The sequence below is a fragment of the Triturus cristatus genome, chromosome 4_2, assembly GCF_964204655.1.
Source record: "Triturus cristatus chromosome 4_2, aTriCri1.1, whole genome shotgun sequence".
Lineage (NCBI taxonomy): Eukaryota > Metazoa > Chordata > Amphibia > Caudata > Salamandridae > Triturus > Triturus cristatus.
This window is the reverse complement of record NC_140586.1, coordinates 345,867,283-345,882,437: the sequence shown is the minus strand read 5'-3', so window position 1 is coordinate 345,882,437 and position 15,155 is coordinate 345,867,283. Positions and strand designations below refer to the sequence as shown.

The window sequence follows — 15,155 nt, the reverse complement described above, 5'->3', positions numbered from 1 at the left end:
ATGCTGACCTCTCTTTTTCTGCCTGGGTGAGTCCAATTTGGCAGTAACCTAATGTTAAATCAAAAGTACTTCAATATTTTGCTGAAGCCAGCCTGTCAATTAGCTCATCTGCTCTTGGAATGGGGTGTGCATCAGTTTTAGTGACTGCATTTAAACCCCTGTAATCCACAAAGTACATCATCTCTGGTTTTCCACCTTTTGAGTGAGGTTTGGGGATCAATCTTATTGGTCTAGCCCAGGAACTTCAATCACACCAGCTCTAACATCTTGCTGGCCACAGTCTTAATGCAACCTTTGACTTGATCAGTCTGTATATTTATTTTTGATAGGGATGCTGTCACCAGTGTCCACATCATGGGTACACCATGTTGACTGACCAGCTGTCAAAGAAAAGAGCCCAGCTAACTGAATTAGGACTTGCCTGCAGTCAGCTCGCTGTTGGTAAGTCAGAGAGTCTGATAAGACAACACCCTCTACTGAACCATCTTGTGGATTGATTGACAGTAGGTCAGGGTGGGGTTCACTTTCCTCCTCCTGGCCTCCATCAGTGAGCATGGGCATGTCAGCTCTGTCTTGGTGTGGCTTTAGGCGATTTACATGGAGAACTCGGTGAGGAATCCAGGGGTGCCTTAGTCTACAAAGTCAGTGACTTCCCCTTTCTTCTCCAAAATGGGATAGGGCCCAGTACACTTGTTCTGGAGGGCCCTGGGAGCCACAGGCTCCAACACCCACACCAACTGACCTGATTCGTACTCAACCAGTACTGACTTCTGGTCATACCAGTGCTTGATAAGCTCCTGGCTGACCTCCAAATGTTTGTTTGCTCTCCTCATGTCCTCAGTCATGCTTGAACGCAGGCCCAGTACATAGTCCGATTTGTCATGTTTGGGCTCTTTGAGAGATACCACTTTGCGTTGCGAGCCTTAGAGGGCTGGAGTAAGGAAGTTGAATGTGTTCCAAATTGGTTGGCTTTCAAACGGCACGGGGTGTTTGGGGCCTGGTGCGGAGCGCACAAGTTTGACGAGCCCTTCTTGGGCAGCAACAACATGGCAAAGGAGGCGAGTGGAAAGGAGGCGGCGCCAGAGTGTCAAGTCAAATACTTTACTCTTGAAGAGGTTAATAAACGCAGCATATCTAAGGAGGCCTGGCTGGTCATTCACGATCGGGTGTACGACGTGACACGCTTTGTGGAGGGGTACCTAGGTGGCAAAATGGTGCTATTTGAGCAGGCTGGTGGAGATGCCACAGACAGCTTTGAAGATGTTGGTCATTCCATAGATGCTAGAGAAATGCTGAAGCAGTATTTTATAAGAGAGGAATGACAATAATGGGAAAGGCTCCAAAATGTTCTCATGAGTACGTCATCCAATACTTCCAGCTATTGGTCCAACTGGTTCATCCCTGCCATCGCGGTGCTGCTCTTAGGATTCATGTACTGCTATTATACTCTGGAGAGCAAACCGTCCTGAACCTGCCTTTCACGTCCTCTCTCTTTGGAGCTTCAAATTGGCCAACAATTCAAAGTGTGCAAAAGAGGATGGGAATCAGCTGGTTACTGTTTATTCACTGTGTCAAATACAACACACGTGCTCATTCTGTGCCTGACACTTGATTGATGACACCAGTCATGGCGAATGAGCAGATTGTGGTCAGTAAATCTACTTCCCTTCAGTGGACAGCTACCCCTTTTTAATCTGTTCAACAGGACACTTTTCTTGCTACACATTCCTCAAGCTGTCATCCGTTATGTGTAGAAAGTTCTACTCACTTCCCCCATGAATGCTATATCATGCTATTGTTCTTATAAATGTTGATCTCAAATATGCTGCTTATTCTGTACTCTCACAAAGGTGTATCAGGAGGCTTGCCACATACTTTTTGAGCTTCAGAATGTTTTGAAAGTGGCTGAAATTGTCATCGATTATCCCCCTTCCCTTTGACCTCCTTCCTGTGTACCAAGCAAAGGGAATGTACTTTCTGCCTCTGTTAACAATGCCTTTTATTTTATGGAAGCAATCAGTGAAAGCTGTCAAATATTAAACAAATGTTTGGATTATTGGAGAGGTTTCTCCCACCCTTCCCTCACCAGACCAAGAGGACTCCTTACAGGATGGCCAAACAAAAGTTCAAAAGGGCTGAAACCAACCCTTTTTTGTGGTGCCTCTCTGTAGGCAAACAAGAGAGAATGTAACAGGACATCCCACCTCCTTCTGAGCTTTTCAGGGAGACCCATTATCATGATTTTCATGGTTTTGTTGAATTTCAACTAAACCATTTATCCAAGGGTGATTGGGGTGGTGAACTGGTAGCTCGCACCATATTCATCCCACCAAGCTTTTAGGTATGTAGACATTAAATGTATCCTCTATCAGAGACTATCTCTTTAGGAAACCCTATCCTGGTAAGGATACTAAGATGGGCCCTTGCCACTACAAGGGCAGTGACAGTCCTAAGGAAAATTGCCTCTGGGCACCTTGTGGCATTGTCCACTGCCACTAGAAGGAATCTGTTCCCAGATGCAGTCTGAGGGTAAAGGGGGCCAACAATGTCAATCCCTACCATCTCAAAGTGAATCCCAACCACTGGAAGTGGAATTAAGGGAGCCTTTGGTTGTGCCCCTCCCTTGCCACTGGCTTGAAAGGTGACACAGGAGAGACAAAACTCCTTCTCTTTTTCAGACATCTAGGGCCAATAGAAACAGGCAAACTACTTGTCCCAGATGTCCAGCTAGGGGGATGTCATGGGCTTAGGTCAGAATAAACTCTCTGTATACCTGGTGACCACCACTCCTGGCTGCCCCTGGTTTGGGGTCCCTGGCCTCAGTGCACAGAAGCCCATATTCTCAGTAGACACTATGGATACTACTGATATTTTCCACTTCTTGCCTTGTAGCTTGCTGCCTAAAGCCTTAAAGTGTTGGGCATGTATTTTTCCCTTGGCATAGGTTCACTCTGGAGGGTCCCCCTGCACTTCAAAGCTCTGCCAGGTCAGGTGAGACTCCTTCTGCAGCAGTTCCCTCCTCAGTTACCAGGGTACCTCCCTCAGGAGAACTCTCCCCCTAGTCCTGTGAACTCCTTGAGGCTGCCTTAGCAGTCCTCTTGCCCTTTCACTTGCTTTGTGTGATGGTTCACTATTTCAGGATCCAAGCTCCCATTATGCCCCTGATGTGCTGCTTGTGCTCATGTGTTAACACACCCACTCAGGGAGAGCCAGCATTTCTGCATGAGCCTTCCTTTCAACTTCTGTCCAAGCAGAAATCTCCCGATCATTTCCCAACAGACACTCCAGTGCGGCCTCAGGGGAAAGATCAACCTGCTTTGGGCCAGTAACCCCTCCGCACTGAAAGCTTACCAAGGCCAATCGTTTGAGCTTAGTCTCTTTGTCAGCATTGGTCACCTGGTGACTAATACCAGGTGTAATTTGGTCTAGGGAAACCAGTCTAGCAGCCACCATGTAACAACACGGGGTCTGTTTTCTGGAAGGAAGACTTACCTGATAAGTCTTAACCATGGATATATCTTTGCCAAACATTCCTTAACAATGCATATTTCGTTGTAAAGGCATACGTGGTAAAGGCATATGTGTGGCTGAGACTTGCATGGTTAAGACCGCGTGGAACCGGCATGTGTGGTAAATGCATGCATGGATGCATCACGCAACCCTGAATCCCTCAGAGCCTCTACCTCAGTGACATTGATTTTAGGCCTTTGTCTATACTTCTCTAGGCTTAGAGGTAAGACAGCCAGAGCTTGAGTATCCACCCGACCCAGGGAAACTAAAGTAGCCTCAGCGTATCATCGGGCCTCTCCAGAGAATACTTCTCCCCACTCCTATGTTAGGCAACGCTATGGATTTTCCACCACTCCGCGGCTTTTTGGAGCATGCTGCATCTCCTTTCTTGTGTCCTGCCTCATTGCAGTCATAACACGGTCCAGAGTCCTCTGCTGGGTCCACGTTCTCATCCTGATGCCCTTTGTCTTTGGTCTGGTGCCCACCCTCCTGAGAAGAATTTTCGGGGCCTTTCGAGAATTCCTTCTTTTTATTTTTGTTGTAATTTACCTCCTTCCCCTGCTGTGAAGTTTGAGCACCCTTCTACTGGCCACTCCCACCATGTGTTTTTCTGGACACCCTGGTTCTGATCCATTTGTCAGCTATCCCCACCAGCTCTCTGGGAGAAGACAACTTGGAATCCATCAAATGCTGATGCAATTTCTCTGTGGTATGGTTTATCAAATGTGCTCCTTCATAATTTTTTTTTCTTTTTTTTTCTTTTTTTTTTTTTTATAATTAAATTATTAAGTCCAACATAAGTGTCCACCTCATTAGTTATATTCAGCCTTCTAGTTCTTTGACTGAAGAGTCCACAAAGCCCAGCCATGTCTGATTTCAACTTTTATGAGTGTCCTTTTTTGCGTAACTTTAATTTATACTCCTCTGTGGTGAGTCTCCTCCTCTAAAGGTCTCCTTCATATGCAGATAGTACTCAGCCACATCCTCATTAAGAGTCAGAAGCCTATCTCTGCCCTTCCCTGAGAATAACTCCCACAGTAGGCGCCCCAGTGCTATTGACCTATCCTTCTCATATTGCAGGCCCTCTCAAAGGCAGCAAACCATTTGTCAATGTCATCACATCACTAAACTTGGAAACAAACCCTTTGGGGATCTTAGGGTCAAAAAATTCCTCCTTGTCCCTAATAAAATTGCTACCACCATTATCTTTGGGCTTCAAGACCATCTTGACCCTTCTTTCTTCAAGCGCTAGTCTCCTTTCCTCAAGTTCAATCTTTTCTCCTCTATTGAGAGGAGATCAAGCTCTTCCTCAAGGCTTGGTACCACCTTACCAGTAGGGGGTCTGCTAGAGTGACTCCTGATACTTCCCACTGGTGAAGGCGTTCTGGGAAAAGGTGGAGTGTTGAGGCCCTCACATTCTTACCCATCATCATCAATTTAGACTAGGGCTTCCTCCTCACATTCTTCGGGGTCTTCTTCTGAAGAATGGCCCTCCCTCTCTAGTCTTTGCTTTACATAGAAGCTGAGGGTTTTTTCAAGTTCCTCCTTCTTAGCTGTAATTCTATAGCTAATGCCCCTTGCTTTGCACAACACCCTCAGATGACTGATCCTCAGGGCTGTGACGACTGCCAGGTCGAGATCCTTACCAGCCTCCATTGTGCGTAACGTTTTACTTGGAAGTTGGGACCTTTTCCTTTTTTTTCCAAGCCTGTACTATTGGAATTGGGGTCTACGCAGGCCCCTAGACTTCCAATTTACCAAAAATTGAAAAAAATCTGAAAAAATATTTTTGGAGTCTCAAGTCAATTAAGTGGATTTCTCATGCAAAAATCACTTATGACCAAGTGCTACTGCGAAACACAAGTTATATAGCCCACCGCTGCCACTAATATACAAAGGCGAAGTATTATGTGGTGATGCTGGTTAGGCGTCACCATGCAATACTCTCACAGACCACAAAGATGGTCCTTGGATTCACAATATTAAATCCTTAGCTCTGTGTTGGTAGTTTGGCAAAGAGCAGCCAGGCTTTACTAGAGGAACATGTGATAAGCATTTCAGAGTACCAACATGCATGGTAAGTAATTGACACGAATCGAAAGAAATCTGGCACAAATTTATCAACATAAAGCCAATTTTTATATTAATTTAGACACCAAAACGAACGTGATATAACCGGACTAATGGATTTTAGAAGAAAACATAAATCACAGCAATTCAATACTGCAAATCTTTTGCATTGCGGTCAATGAGAAAAAGTTGTAGTGACAATTGGTCACTTGCAGGTCAAGTTTAAGGGTGGGCAGAGTTCACAGAGTTGTACTCTGCAGAATTTCACTTAGTAGTACAAAACTCCGTGAAATTCCGCGGAGCTCCGTTCCGTTCGTAGTTTCCAATATCACTCCAAATAAACTACATAAAGGTAGCTGTGCCATTCATTTTTGTGCCTCAATTTAAAATATAGCAATGTATACATTATTATTATCCACAGATACTTTGCGCTGAGCTACTTCAAATTAAAAATAAATACTTGTTGTTGAAGCAAGCCACGGCACTCACTTGTTTGACACATTAACAATTTACATATAATAAAATGCCACAATGAATACTTTCATCTGCTGCCATCTACTGGCCATGATTTTGCATAGTGCCAGTTGAGATTAAATTAATTACACAAAATCAATATGTTCGAGGCATATGAGCTGCAGATTGTACACTATGCATGGATCGCCATCTGGTGTTGGCTCGGATGTCTGCATTTTGTTTTTGTCTTCGAAGAAGTGTTCAAGTCACGAGACCGGTGGCTCCTCCTTCGGTGGACAATGCACATGGACATCTGCCCCACCTTTAGATTGTTTTTTCCCGTCATCGGGTTCTGATGTGACTGGCTGTGCTCTGGGTCGGTGTCGTTATCGAACCCCTTTCGACGTGCAATCACAGCTAACCGACGGTATTGTCTCGATCTGGTACCTTCGACGCGCACCCTCGACAACTTTCGAATAACTTGGACGTCTGCGGACGTCGACGCGGGCCGCAGAGCCTACCCGTGCCGGTAAAGACGGACGTCGATGGAACGGACTCCCTTTAAGAAATGTGGCGCTAAGTTTCCACACTTGGACCTCCATCCTGTCTGCAATCTGTTCTCTCTCCAGAACATCAAGAGGACGATTGTGAGGCTTCTCTCTCCTTCAAGTCCAAGACTATCCGGCATCGTTGAGCTCGACGCCACGAGATGTCCCGAGGCACAGGTTCCATGCCAGACATCTTCCATCCAGGCCCCGATAGCCTTCCGGAAGAACAGGTCCCGGACTCCGAAGCAGACGTCTCCAATGCCGAAGATGACATCACCCCGCCTCAAAGGGACGTGAGTACCGAAACCCCCGCCCCTCCCAAGCCCATACCAATGGCTCCGGTGACACCTTTGCCTTCGGGCTCAGGTCCACACCGTTCGAAAACTTTGAGCGCCCCGCCTCCGGGCCCGACACCGAAGAACAAAGGAAAGCCTTCCAGCTCGAGCCAACCGCCCGGTACCGCAAAGCCATCTTTGGTACCGAAAGCTCAGCCGTCTGATTTGCCACGCCCTCCGCCGGCACCAGGAAAACATTCTGCACCGAAATCGGCAAAAGATCTCTTGGCACCGAAACAGCCCAACAAGCCATCGGCATCGAAGCACCCCGATAAGACATCGGCTCCGAAGCAGTCGGATAAAACCACGGCCCGAAGCGCACAGAAAAGACTTTGGCACCGAAGCACACAGAAAAGACCTTGGCACCGAAAACTTCAGAGCCAAGAACATTAAACAAAACTCCTAAACAAACGCCTCCGGAGCCGAAACAACCCGCACTGAAGGCCTCGGAACCAGGGAAAGCTTCTGTACCGGACACTGTCCAAAAACATCCAAAAACTGTTCCAAGGACAAATCTTCAACGCCGAAGAAGCCTATCGATTCAGAAGAACTTTTCTTTCCCGATCCAAAACAAACTACCATCTTTATTCACCCACTTAACACTGGTCAAATAGTCACCAAACTACCCACAAAGAGGAAACCAGAACATTTGCCACATGCTCCAGTTCCTCCAAAGAAATAACATATAGCTACTATTACCTAACCACCACCTTCACCTCCACCACCAGTTAACCCTAATTTACTTATTTCACCAGCACACTCTCCAAAACCGGAGGATAGTGATGATTCACATGGGGATGGGCAAGAAGATGAAGATGTAGTACCATTAGACTCTGAAGATCCTAATGATCCACCACAGGATCCAGACCCATGGCATGATTATAATACTGATCCTGATCCAACCAATGATCCGGATTTCTACCCCTCAAAACCATCTCCACCAGATGACAATGTGGGTTTTGCCCAGCTCATCAATAGGGCCGCCACATACCATAATGTCAAACTACATTCAGATCCTGTAGAAGAGGATTTTCTACTGAAGACTTTTGACCAACCACAAAAATCTACTCACGTCTTACCCATGTTACAAGGCCTTCTTAGACACGCTCCTGAGGTGTTTAAAGACCCGGTTAGAGCTAGGGTTCTTAACCCCAGAGTAGATAAAAAATACAAAGCAGCTCCCACTGACCCTATATACATCAAGGGCCAACTTCCCTTAGATTCACTGGTGGTAGCTAATGCACGCAAGAGGGCAAACTCTCAGGGGTCAGGTGACACACCACCTCCTGATAAGGAATCTAATTTATAATACGCGTCAGGTAAACGTATGGCGTCTCAAGCTGCATACTCATGGAGAATAGCAAACACTCATGCCCTTCTAGCAAGATACGATAGGGCCCACTATGATGTGCTGGAAAAGCTCATTCAACATCTACCTCAGGAATATAAGGCTAAAGCTAGTGACCTTATACAGGAAGGCAAACTGATAACCAATACGTCCATCAAATGCGCGCTCGACGCAGCAGACACCGCGTCCCGTGCAATAAACACTAGTGTTTTGCTACGCAGAAACGCCTGGCTCAGGGTATCTGGATTTAAACAGGAGGTACAAAATACCATCCTAAATCAACCTTTTGATCAGGAGCACCTATTTGGCCCTGCAGTAGACGCATCTTTAGAAAAGATTAAATAAGACACAGAGACCACAAAGTCTATGGGAACCTTACAGTTACCATCTGCAAGAGGTTCCTTTCGTCACTCTTTCTATAGAGCAGGTTCCAAGACAATTACATCAGAACACCCATCCTCACCCTATAAAAGCCCCAACCAAAGCTCCTTTTCCAGGGGATACAATAGAGGAGGCTACAGAGGAAACAACAACAAGGGTAGAGGCAGGGGTAGCAACACCCGCAACTCCCCTAATAACAAACAGTGACTTCCCTACACTTCCCCCTGATCATCCCATCATCATCGGGGGACGCCTCTCACAGTTCCTGCCTGTCTGGAATTCCATCACAACAGACAAGTGGGTAAGACAAATTATCCAGTATGGTTATTGCCTGGAACTCACTTCTACGCCTCCCAACATTCCTCCAAGACAGCGTCCAATGTCATCAGAACACCTAACACTCCTCAAACAAGCGGTCTTAGCAATGTTAGAAAAACATACAATAGAGCCGGTTCCTCTGCCTCATCAGGGCACAGGGGTCTATTCCCTCTATTTTCTAATTCCAAAAAAGGACGGCTCTCTCAGGCCAATACTGGACCTCAGACCGCTCAACTTTTACATTCAATCAGACCACTTCCACATGGTCACTTTACAACAAGTGCTTCCACTACTACCGCAAGGCGACTTTCTCTCCACACTAGATCTAAAGAACGCTTACTTCCACATTCCCATTCACATGGCTCACAGGAAATATCTCAGGTTTGTGGTGGATGGTCAACACTACCAGTTCAAGGTTCTCCCATTCGGAGTTACCACAGCGTCCAGAGTTTTCACCAAGTGCCTCGCAGTGGTTGCAGCCCATCTGAGAAGACAACAAATTCATGTCTTCCCTTATCTAGACGATTGGCTCATAAAAGCAAGCTCCCACAACAGATGTGTTCATCACTCATTCCGTACAATACAATTGCTTCACAGTCTGTGATTCACATTAAATATAGGCAAATACCATCTCCAACCTTCCACAATACAACAATATCTAGGAGCTACAGTAAATACTTCCACAGCCCTAGCATATCCCAATCCAGTCAGGATAGGCACTATACAAATGCTAGCTCAAAGATTTCAGCCACAACACTCACTACCAGCAAGAGTGTTCATGCAACTAATAGGAATGATGGCCTCCTGCATTTTTCTCATTCCTCAAGCAAGACTGCAAATGCGTCCATTACAAGAGTGTCTAGCACGTCAAGGTCAGCTAACAGATCTGGTGTTGGTGGACAACCGCACCCATCGCTCTCTGTAGTAATGGACCACAGACAAACTTTTCAAAGGGCGGTCGTTCCTAGAGCCAGTCCCACAGATAGTGCTAACAGATGCATCGCTCACCGGCTGGGGAGCACATCTTCTAACCCATACTGTTCAAGGGATATGACCTCCCAACAAAAACAATTTCACATCAACTACCTGGAATTGTTAGCAATCTCTCTAGCGTTGAAGTCTTTTCAACCGCAACTACTGGGGAAAGCTGTCCTAATCTGTATAGACAACATGACAGCGATGTATTACATACAAAAGCAAGGGGGGATACACTCTCTCCAGTTATCCCACTTGGCGCAGGGCATCTGGAGATTCCAAGGAAGATTTACCTTCTAGCAGAACACCTGCCAGGGGTACACAATCAAGTTGCGGATCTGCTCGGCCGGCAAACACAACAGAACCACGAATGGGAACTTCATCCTCAAGTTCTTCTTCCATTCTTTCACATGTGGGGACACCCAGAAATAGATCTGTTTGCCACACACCAAAACGCAAAATGCCCAAGCTTCGCATCCAGGTATCCACACCCATTGTCCAAAGGCAAGGCGCTATGGATGAATTGGTCAGGGAAATCTGCTTACGCTTTTCCGCCTCTCCCACTCATTCCATTACTAGTGAGGAAGCTCCAACAACATTCCCTCACAATGATCCTAGTTGCTCCAACATGGGCAAGGCAACCATGGTTCACAACTCTGCTGGAACTATCGGTAGTACCACATCAAAAGCTTCACCTCTCATCCAAGCTTCTCACTCAGAACCATGGAGAGATAAGACACCCAGATCCCAATCAGCTCAACCTTGCGATCTGGCTCCTGAAATCCTAGAGTTCGGCTACCTTAATCTCCCGCCAGACTGTATGAACAGTATCAAAGAAGCTAGACGCCCTACCACAAGGGCATGCTATGCGGCAAAATGGAAGAGGTTCGTCATTTTTTGCTCACACAAAATCAACCCACTAGAGGCTTCCATTCAAAACATCATCTGTTACCTCTAGCATCTACAGCAATGTAACCTGGCGTATACATCCATAAGGTTACATCTAGCTGCCATAGCAGCCTACCTACAAAACAGTCAACATTTGTCTTTATTTAGGGTTTCCGCTATCAAAGCTTTTATGGAAGGACTTAAAAAAAGAATAATCCCACCAAGAGCTCCACCCTCTTCGGTGTGGAATCTCAATGTAGTCCTCACCAGACTAATGGGTCCTCCTTTTGAACCTCTCCACAAATATGAACTACAGTTCCTCACTTGAAAAGTCACCTTTTTAGTCGCAATCACATTTCTCAGAAGAGTGAGTGAACTCCGGGCATTAACCATACAAGAACCATTTTTACAGATCGATCATACCAAAGTGGTTCTTAGAACAAACCCAAAATGTTTACCCAAAGTAGTATCTTCCTTTCATCTCAACCAGTCTGTTGAACTACCAGTATTCTTCCCTCAACCAGACTCAGTGGCAGAAAGAGCTCTACACACCTTAGATGTTAAAAGAGCCATACTTTACTACATTGAAAGAACTAAATCCTTTAGAAAAACCAAACAACTTTTAGTAGCTTTCTCCCCACATCATAAGGGCAATCCTATACCCAAAACAGGAATTGCAATGTGGATTGTAAAATGTATACAAATATGCTACCTTAAAGCCAAACGAACATTAACCATTCCCCCTAGAGCTCATTCTACACGCAAACTAGGGGCTTCTATGGCATTCTTTTTTTTTTAGATTTCCTTTTATTTGAACAGTTCGACCAAAACACATCAATTAATTACAATCAGGCGACCGTACCATTTCTCAGTGACATTATACACATTGCAAATTACATTACAGATATCATGTTGCGTAAATCAAGGGGTTCCATGATTGTCTGTGTCATTCTGCCGAGCAGGCGGGGGACAGATGTTGCCTCTGTAGCAGTTCCAAGCTCCCCATACCTTATTCCATTTACCAGGGCACCCTCTCGCCAAGTAGACTGATTTTTCCCGGTACATGAACCAGTCTAGATCTTCCTTCCACCTCCCCACCTGAGGCGGCTGACTAGCGCCCCAGAGCTGTGCGATGTTCCTTTTTGCTATCATGTACGCCAATGTTGCTCATTGTGTAGTGTAGGTGTTAAGATCCGTGGGTTCTCAGACATTCAGTATGCACCTTTGCGTTTCTGGCTGCATGTCCACCCCTAATACTGCCCGAAGTATGTGATGTATGTCCCTCCAATACAATTGTATCTGGTGACAATGCCACAGTATATGGATGAATGTTCCCAGTTCCCCACATCCCCTTCTGCACCCTCCGCTTTCTGTCTGTCACATTCGAACCAGGCAGGGTCCCGTTACATAGGTCCTATGCAGTATTTTAAGCTGCACTAGCCTCAGCCTGGCCTGGATTGCGACCACTCGTGGGGAAGAAATCGCCTCTTGCCAGTCCTCCTCATCAAGTTCTAACCCGTCACTATCCATTTTCCCTTAAGGGTCCGTAATGGATCTTCCATATTGTAGATCAACTTCCTATATATTAGGGAGATGGTCCTCTCTGGGAGATGTCCGTCCAGCAACCTAACCTCCAGTGGGGAGGCCTCGGCAGTGTCGTATCCCTTGGGATCTGAGTGAGTAATGCATGGCGGACTTGGAGGTAACAGTTATATTCGGTGTCTGCTAAGCTGTACTGTGTTTTAAGCGACGCAAAAGGCTGAACCGTTCCTTCCCCCCAAATATCTTTGATTCACGAGATCCCTATAAAAGTTCCCATTTGTCGAAACCTCTGGATTTCCAGAGGTTCCCCAGTTTCTCCGAGCTCTACAGTGGTGTGGCTAGAGTGAGTTTACTCTCCCATTTCAGGTGCCTATTGACTGTATGCCAATTCTGGACGGCATGTGCTGTTGGTCCCATCAGTGGGAATCTACGGAGTTTGGCGTATAACGCCCTGGTATAGTCCCCCCCTGAGAGTAGCCACCTATCCATGGTGTATCCGGGATCATCCGGACGACCGTAGATACCATGGTTTATAGCTGCCAGTTGAGACGCCCAATAATATTTCTTTAGGTCGGAAAGACCTATCCCCCCATCGTACCATTAAGAGTCAACTTTCAGAATGCTATGCGGGGCCTGCCATCCCAGAGGAGCTGCCTCTGGAGACTCTCGATCTCTCTGAAATAGGACGCTGGAACCGGGTCTATTGCATTCTGGAGCACGTATAAGAAACGAGGCAAAGCCATCATCTTAAAAAGGACCGCCTTACCTAACATGGAAAGAGGAAGGGATCTCCAGTGTGCTACATCTTTCTTAAGTCTTTGTAAGGGTGGTTCTAGGCTCCGGGTGAAGCGAAGTTTCGAATCCAGTTACACATATATACCGAGATACCAGAAACCGTCAGATGCGATCTGAATCGGGCAACTTCGTGGTATGACAGGCGGGTCTCCCTGAAGGACGTAAATTACTGATTTGGACCAGTTGATAGCGAATCCGGAGTATCTTCCGAATGTCGCCAGCACATCTAGGAGGCAGATCAGTGACGATCTTGGGTTAGTTAAGTAAAGAAGAATGTCGTCTGCATAGAGGGAGACCTTGTCCTCCCAGTCCTGTGACCACCGCATTCCGCGGATGGATATGGCTTGCCTGACCCAGGCCGCCAGTGGCTCCAATGCCAGTGCAAAGAGGAGCGGAGACAGGGGGCATCCCTGTCTAGTGCCCCTGCTCAGTAGGAAGTCTGGGGATTAACAATTGTTTACTACCACCCGAGCCATCGGGCCGGAGTACAGGAGGCGAATCCAACCTGTAAACTCCGGGCCGAACCCCAGTCTGTCCAGGACTGCAAAGAGATAGGGCCACTCAACCATGTCGAATGCCATAGTGGCGTCTAAGGATACTAAAGCTGCCGGTTCCAGTATGGTGGGTGTTCTACTCAATACTCCATGTAGTCTATGCAGGTTAAGGGCCGTATTACGATGGGGCATAAAGCCCGACTGATCTGGGTGAACTAGAGTGTTGATGACTTTGATCAGCCGAGTCGCTAGTAATTTTGCTCATACTTTGGGCTCCACATTTAGGAGTGATATGGGCCTGTAGGAGGCGCAGCTGGTTCTGAGTTTACCTTCCTTATAGATGACTACAATGTTAGCCAACCATTGGTCATAGGGGAGCAGTCCCTTCTTTCTACTCTCCTCCAACATGGAGCGGAAGTAGGGGGCACGTTTATTAGGTATTAGGAGTTTATACAGCTCAATGGGTATTCCGTTGGGCCCCGTGGCCTTGCATGAATTTACGCCCCTGATAGCCTGCGCCACCTCATCATCCGTCAGCGGTGACTCCAGGTAGTCCCTGTTTTCGTCTGAGAGCTTGGGAAGTCTGATATCCCTTAGCATCTCGCCATTTTCTACTTCGGAGAACTTGCCGTTCGTACTATACACTGCGAAAATAGTCTGCAAACGTGTCTGCTATGGCCTGCGGGTCCGTTATGGGACTGGAGTCTTTCCCCTGTATCTCAGGTACCAGTCTCAAAGCCCATTCCTGCCTATCTAGCCACGCAATCAGCTTACCTGCCTTATCCCCATGCTCATAGATTCTGCCCTGAACTTCTCTACTCTGCGCTCTGGCTCTATCTCTGGCAATACTGTTGAACTCATCTTGCCGTAACCTCAGGAGATGAAGTCCTTCTGGGGTCACTGCTTGGGCTAGGTCCTCTTCTGACTTTATCACGTCCTCCTCTGCTCTTTCAAGTTCTGCATGCCTTTCCCGCTTTTCCCCGCTATCAGCAAGAGGGTTTCACCCCGAATAACTGTTTTATATGCCTCCCATAGACTCTGTGCGGAATCAACCGTACCCTCTTGAAAGTAATTATCAGTGGCTTTGCCTATATTTTTCCGGGTAGCCGGGTCTTTCAAATACCACAGATTAATAGGGGCCACCCTGCCAATGCTACGGTGTTCAAAGTCCATTTTCAGCCACACAGGGGAGTGAGCTGAGATGCCCCGTCCCAGATGACACATCTCGCGGATAGCGTGAGCCTGTGCCGCCGAGACAAGGATATAGTCTATTTGTGACAAACTTTGATGTGCGCCAGATACATGGGTGAATTGTATTTTATCCGGGTTATGTGTTCGCCAGCCGTCTACCATCCCCACTGTATCTGAAAAGTCAGACCGCCACTTCTGAGCAGGCCTAATTGCACATGGCGGATGTCGGTCAAGGTCTCCGGCCACCACTGCATTGAAGTCACCACCCAATATCAGGATTCCCAGCGTAAATGATAAGAAAATCGAG

The 15,155-nt window shown here is 46.7% G+C and overlaps 1 pseudogene; it reads left to right on the top strand.

Moving 5' to 3' along the window:
• The first annotated feature begins 1,046 nt into the window (after positions 1-1,046).
• LOC146833854 (cytochrome b5 pseudogene) lies at positions 1,047-1,469 on the top strand (annotated as a pseudogene).
• Positions 1,470-15,155: the final 13,686 nt, after the last annotated feature.